This window comes from Oryctolagus cuniculus, chromosome 19 (assembly GCF_964237555.1).
Source record: "Oryctolagus cuniculus chromosome 19, mOryCun1.1, whole genome shotgun sequence".
Lineage (NCBI taxonomy): Eukaryota > Metazoa > Chordata > Mammalia > Lagomorpha > Leporidae > Oryctolagus > Oryctolagus cuniculus.
Genome location: NC_091450.1, coordinates 58899252 through 58906804, shown reverse-complemented (window position 1 = coordinate 58906804; position 7553 = coordinate 58899252). Strand labels below are relative to the sequence as shown.

Here is a 7553-nt window from a genome sequence, read left to right as displayed (position 1 = left end):
TGTGGCTGGTTCATTCCTCAAATGATAACAGCCAGGGTTAAGCCTGGCTGAATCCAAGAGCCACAAATTCCATCCAGCTCTCCCACATGGATGGCAGGGACCCAAACACCTGAGCCATCATCTGCCGTTCCCCAAAAGTCACATTAGCGGGAGCTTTATCACAAATGGAGTAGCTGTGATTGAAACTGGCACTCCAATGTAGGATGCACGCCCATCTCCAGGATCATATTTTACATCTGACATTTCTTTTTAGTCTCTTTTAAATCTTACCCTTCATTTTTCTTGACCTTCACACTTTTTGAAGAGTATTAGGTCAGTTATTTTTTAGAATGACCTTCAGTTTAGGTTTAATTGATGGTTCCTCATGATTAGGTTCAGTGTGCGCATTTTTGGAAAGAATACCATAAAAGAAATGTTGTGTCTTTTTGAGTGCATACTATCAGGAGACACATGATTTAGTTTCTCCCAATATTGGTGGTATTAACTTTGTTCCTTGGCTATGGTGTGTTTATTAGGTTTATTCACTGTAGTTACTATCCCCCATTGTTATTAGTAATATGTAGGAATACTTTGAGACCATGTTTCTCATACTTTGTTTCATCCACCAGTTTTAGCATTCACTACTTTTTCTTTTTTTAAAGATTTTTTATTTGAAAGGCAAAGTTACAGAAAGAGAGGAAAGAAAGACCTTCCATCTGCTCGTTCATACCCAAATAGCTGCAACAGCTAGGGCTGGGCCAGGCACAAACCAGAAGCTTCACACAGGTCTCCCACATGGGTTCAGGGGACCCAGCACTGGGACCATCCTCCGCTGCCCTCCCAGGCTCATTTGCAGGGGGCTGGATTGGAGGTGGAGCAGCAAGGACTCAAACCAGCACACATATGGGACACTGGTGTTACAGGGACAGCTCAACCCGCTACATCAAAATGCTGGCCTCCATTCACTACATTTTCTAACTCCATCATTCTTTCCCTATAATCATCTCTCATTATCCATGGAGAATTGATTCTAGGACCTCCCAGAGATGCTCAAGTCCATGTACATCCTTTCACATACTTTAAATCATCTCAAAGTCACTACAATGTAATCACTATATAAATGATTGTCACACTACTGTTTAGGAAATGATGGTAAGTAAGTTTGTACACACTCTTGTGTAGGCACAATTGTTTTTCTGAATATTTTCAATCTGCAGTTAGCTGAATCCACAGATGCAGAACTCACAGATACAGAACCCATGGATACAGAAGACTGACTGTATATTAGCTGACATGCTACTTTAAGGAAAAACTTTCCCTTTTCCTCCATATATTATTGCTATATAACTCAAATTTTTTATTTTGATGAGTTAAAAATCTATTATTATCCTGAGGTCAGCACTGTGGCACAGCAGGTGAAGCCACCACCTACAACGCCAGCTTATCATTTGGATGCCAGTTCCTGTCCTGGCTGCTCCACCCCGATCCAACTTCCTGGCAATGTCCTAGAAAAAAGCAGCGGAAGATGATCCAAGCACTCAGGCCCCCGCTACCCACATGGGAAACCCATTTGAAGCTCCTGGCTCCTAGCTTTGGCTTGGTCCATCCCTGGCCATTCTAGCCATCTGGAAAGTGAACTGTCAGATGGAGGATGTCTCTAACTTTCAAATAAATGAATAAATATTTTTTAAAAAATCTATTACTATCCTATATTTCAATGCTAAAATTATCTCAGAGTGGACTGTAGGAGTCTCTTCAAATTAGCTCTTGTACTCATTTTGCACTCCCTTATTTTCTGATGCAGTAGGTGTTTCCCACTGTGTGTTTTTCTACTGTAATCATTCATCTTTTTCTTCAACTGATTTTTGAATATTGATTTCTTCCTCTGACTGTTACTTCATTTTGTAGAATTCTTTTAGTTGTTTGTAGATTCCTTTGGATTTTCTAAGTAAATAATCATGTTATCTGTAAATAGAAATGGTTTTTACTTCTTTCTTTCTCTAATCCTTCTACTTTTTACTTCTGCTTGCCTTATTATATTGGCTAGGACCTCTAGATCAGTATCACAGAGCAGTGGTTAGAGCAGCTGTCCTTTACTTGTTACTGATCTTAAGTGAAAACATTAAATATTTCACCATTAAATTTGATGCTACCAGGCAGGCATTGTGGCTTAATGAGTTTAGTCAGCATTGGGATGCCTGTATCCCATGTCAGAGTACCAGCTGGAGTCCTGGCTACTCCACCTCTGATCCAGCTCCCTGCCAGTGCTCCTGAGAAGCAGCAGATGATGGCTCAAGGACTTGTGTCCCTGTTTCCCACGTGGGAAATCCAGATGGAATTCCTGGCTGCTGGTTTTGGCCTGACCCAGCCCCGGCCACTGCGACCACCCGGGGAGTGAACCAACAGATGGAAGATCTCTCTTTTTCCCTGTCTCTCCCTCTCTCTGTCTTTCAAACAAAGAAAAAAATCTCCAAACAATTTTTTTGATGTTAGCCATAGCTTCATAAATGTTCTTTATCAGTCAATCCACATATTTTGAATTCTGGAACCTCAAACAGGAAAACCTATGCCCTCCTCACCTTCCCACTCCCAATTAAAACTAGTATGACTTTCATACTGTGAAAAGAATTTCATGATAAAGCTAATAAACTAGAATCACTCACATCACTAACTTCCATATATATACATTAACACTTTAAGTGGCTGCAAAATATCCATGTTTTATGGATAAACCATTACTTTTTTACTTTGTGATTTCTATATGAGTAGATGGGAGTAGAGAATAATATAATGTTATACGAAGTTACAAACATACATCTAAGTACTTCAAAAACCTCAGAGCTTCCTTCACCCTGTTCCCAAAGAGAACAAATGCTTTTCAGAAACCCTTAGCAACTGAAATTAGTATTAGCCCAACTTCCTGATATCAAGGATATATATTCTAAGGAGCAAAGCAATTCAAGTATACTTTGATATGTAATAAATTCTTTTTCTTACTATTCAGAACTGATCTTAGTTTGTCCCTTGTCTTCATCTGAAGTAGACATGTTACAAGTGTGAGTTTATGTAGGCCTGCTCCAGTAGTCTGATAGTGTGACCAGTAGTGTGGTTACTGGTCATGCACAGAACCCCAGTAACTCCAGTTTTGCCACTACTAGAGAGATCTTTGCAAATGAAGAAAATGAGTAGTGCAGTAGAAATCTTGGTAGCTCCAGTGAAAGAAAGAAAAAGGAAAAAACTACAGTGATAGAGTTTAAGTGAAAGGAGTCTGATTAGAGTAAGCACAACAAAATACAGGGCTATCGTCACAAGCTAGCAGGCTTATAAGGGTCTTGGTGGTAATTTATTTTCCCCTTTATGCTTTACTGTAGGCTATCATTCCAAAACTTTTCTTGATAAGAAATTACTTTGATTCCTCTAGTTTTATTCCTCTAGCTATTGGGGAGGGACTGCTAAATCAAAGAAATCACTAGTGGAACAGGGAGTTTAGGAAGCAACAGCACTTAAAGTCTTTCCAAGTAAGTAGCAGGGAAGTAAGCTACATCTCAAGGCCTTAGTCAGTTTAAGACATATTAACTGAACACCAGCCATGGGTATGGTTCAGTAAAGGAGCCCATGATACTTGGCTGCTGTGCTTCCTAAAAGCAGTGGTGGACAGCTTATGGGATATAACAAGAAGATTGGTTGCAACACTAACCCAAAGGTAGTTGACTTCATTATAGCTTAAAATTGTAGCACTTTGGGCTTCAGATGATTCCACTTCTTCCTCAGTTCAGATCTGGTGCTATCAGAAGCAAAGATGTAGTTGATGGATTCATACAATAAATCCCACACCTGAGACTGGGTCAAATTAAATGTTTCCACTGCCAGCCAGTACTCTTGAGAAAGGTATGTTGCAAAAACACCTGTATCATCGGTACAGATCACAGAAGGATGTGCAATGCTGTACCAGAATCTGAAATGATGCTGGTCATAAGATGGAACTGTCTGAATTTTGATGTTTGAGGTCAAACACAGTTGCAGAGTTATCCGATGTTGCCTCACAAATTCCACCAGATCCAGGGATCCTCCCTCAGAAGAGTTGAGGAAAGTTCCATGCCCAATTCTGTCAGGAAGTAGATCCGGGAACATTTGGGTTTCTTTTCCTTGGTTTGGGATCTCTGAAAGATGCAACGCCAACTTCAGACATGCATTTTTAGCTTCTAAAAGAGGTTCCAAGAAGTCTTCTGCTCGTCCTATAGTAGGGTCTCCACTAAGGTCAAGGCCAAGAACTACATCCTCAGTAGAAAGGAAGAACTCCTCCGCAAGTTTAAGAGTCTCCTTGGCAACTGAAGGGCCGCCTCTTCTGCCGATTGCTATCAAATACCTAACATCGATGTCTAAGTTTTCTTGTTTGGACTGTTTTATACCCTCAAGTATAGATTCCACATAACTCTTTTTAGTCATTCCAATAGCATTTTCTCTTCTGGGAGTTCTCCTTAGTTCCAGGTATTTGACACCATCATCCGAAAATTCTTTAATGACATCTTTTGTGATCATTAGAACATCTTCAGGACTAGTAGTAAGCTGATGAATTATCTGAAACATCTGGAAACATTCTTCAAGAGTTCTTTTCTTTCCTTTATCAATCATGGTCATCTCATCGTGGATTTTAAAGTCTGGCTTCTTGGCTATTAACTTCTTCATGGTATTAGAACTAATGGATCCATTCAAGTGGGCATGAAGTTCCACTTTTGGTAGTTCCAAGTAAAAGTCTGTCTTCCATGACTGTTGCTGTTCCTCCACCTCCACCATGATTGCAGAAGGGAAAAAATGGTTCTTCTCCACTCTTACTCTTGGTGTGCAAAATACAGTGTATTTCAATCAGTAAATTCTGTGGTCCTGAATTTTCTTCAGATTATTTTACTTCCACATATTTTGATAAGATGAGCACACTAGGTAGGTCTGGGCTCAGCTTCACCTGGAGATTTTGCAACTATGAGGCTCTAAACATGTTTTCTCTTCAGACTGAAAAGCTGGTACAGAAAAATGACAAGCGGCGCTCCCATAACACACATGTCACAGGGGTAGCAGGCTGTCTTCCCGGCAGAACCAAAAAAATGTCAATTGCCCTCATATTTTAGCACAAGCTACCCCTTCCTGAGCTCATTGGCACCTCTGGATCAAGTATTTTGATTCATACCACCTATATAAGAGATCTGGATTGGGTTCCTGACTTCTGGTTTCAACAGGTTCATTCCCAGTTCTTTTGCACAAATGGGAAATGAACTAGTGTAAGGGAGTTCTGCTTCCGTCTTCTCTCTACATGGCTCTGTCTCTCCATTTGCCTCTCAGATAATGAAGAGCAGGAAAGACAACAAATTTGCCTCACTTAAATTGCATGCATTCTTACAAAATTTCCATTAAGAATGTATACTTAAATATAGACAAAGATGCTTAGTGTTTCAAAGGAATCCATTTGGAAACAGTATTTAGAAATTCAATATAAATATGTTTTGGTAATGAATATGGTCAAGATATCTTGTAACTCCATTCAGGCCTATGTAATGCAGATAGGGCATAAAGCCTACCCATTCTCTGGTAATGTTAGAAATGTAACTCTAGTACCTATTAATACACATATAATTATCAATAAACAAACGCTTAGTAATATGTATTTCACTGCTTACAGAAGTTGTATAGTGGATACACTGAATGTAAGGAGGAAAGTCAGTATGGGGAAATGTCACCCAGATTTTTAAAGCTATGCATATCTGTGGGATACCATATGATGTTTCATTACATGTATCCATCCATGTTGGTGCATTTAACTTAACATAATGGACTCCAGTTTCCAGCATTTTGCTGCAAATGACAAGACTTCATCCCTTTTATGACTGAGTAGTATTCCAGTGTGTTTATGTACCATATGTTCTTTTTCCATTCACTTGAAAATGAAACTCCATTGATTCCATATTTAGCTACTGTGAATAGTACTGTAACTCTCTGATACAATTATTTTATGTCTTTTAGATATTTACCCAATAGTGGGATTTCTGGATCCTAATTATAAAGAAATTGTCAAAATTTATTCTGAATCTCTGCTAAATGCATAGATAGGAATTATATATTACTATAGTGTTAATAATTTTGTGACTATTTTAAAATTTAATTTATGTAAGTGATGTTGCATATCTTTTCATTTGATTATTGCTTATAGCGCTTGCCTATTTTTCTGCTGGATTATGGTATTTTTAATTTTTATTTGTTTAACTTTTACAAATTAGTAGAACCATTAAGCCTTTGACTATGATGTAAGTTAACAATCTTATCTCCAAAATATACTTATTAAATTAAAAACAAAAAGAAATTCTGACAGTTTTCCATAGTTGCTAAATAATTTACATTACCACAGACATGTGTGAGTTTCCAATTCACCACATCCTTGCTTGCATTTATACTTTCTGTCTCTTTAATGATAGCATTTGAACAGTGTTGAGGTGATATCTCATTGTGGTTTCCATTTGAATTTCTATTTTGACCAGTGATATTTGACCAGTGAGCATTTTTCATGTGTTTCTTGGGGATGTGTATATCTTCTCCTGAGAACTGTCTGCTCATGTCCTTTGCCCATTTCTTCACTGGATTATTTTTGCTCATGAGTTTTTGTTTCCCATATATTCTTAATCATTTCTTTGGTAAGTAGCTTGCAAATATTCTCTTCCATTTTGTTAGATGTGTCACTTCCTTTGCTATGAAGTAGTATCTGAATGTAATATAATTTAATTTATATTTATATATTATATTATATTATATTATATTATATTATATTATATTATATTTTAATTTAATACAAGGAATTTGTATTCCTTGCCTGTGCCATTTTGTCATCGTTCATATATTCTTTGTCTACATCAATATTTTGAAGTTTGTTCCCATAATTATCTTCTAGTAATTTTATAGTTTCATGTTTTATCTTTAGGTCTTTATTCATTGTGAGTTGATTTTTGTATATGGTGAGAAGTATGCATTTTATTTTATTTTTTACATCTGTATAGCCAGTTTTGACAGATCATTTGTTGAATGGATTATCCTTTTCCCAATGTCTGTTTTTGACACCTGCATCAAACATAAATTGGATGCATGTGTATGGGTTGATTTCAGCATTATCTAATCTGTCCCATTTATCCTTGTGTTGGTTTTTATGCCAGTATGATGCTGTTTCAATTATTGAAGCTTTGAAATCTGGTACTGTGATGCCTCCAGTTCTATCTTTTCACTTGGGTTCACTTTGGCTATTCTGGATCTTTTGTGATTCCACATAAATTTAGGATTTTTTTTGTAATTCTGTAGAGAATGTCATTGATATTTTGATGGAAAGTCATTATATCTGTATATTGCTTTAGATTGTATGGACATCTCAACACTATTAGTACTTCCAGTTCATGAACAAAAATCTTTCCTTTTTTCTGTGACCCTGATGACACCTTTCACTGATGTTTTATAATCTTAAATATCTTTCACCTTCCAAAATTATTTCTTAATATTTAAATTTTTGTATCTATTGTGAATAGAATTTTAGAGAAAAATAAAGT

The 7553-nt window shown here is 37.2% G+C and overlaps 1 pseudogene; it reads right to left on the bottom strand.

Annotated features, from left to right (window-relative positions):
• Positions 1–3586: 3586 nt before the first annotated feature.
• Positions 3587–6730, bottom strand: LOC138847056 (adenosine deaminase-like protein pseudogene; annotated as a pseudogene).
• Between the last annotated feature and the right edge of the window lie 823 nt (positions 6731–7553).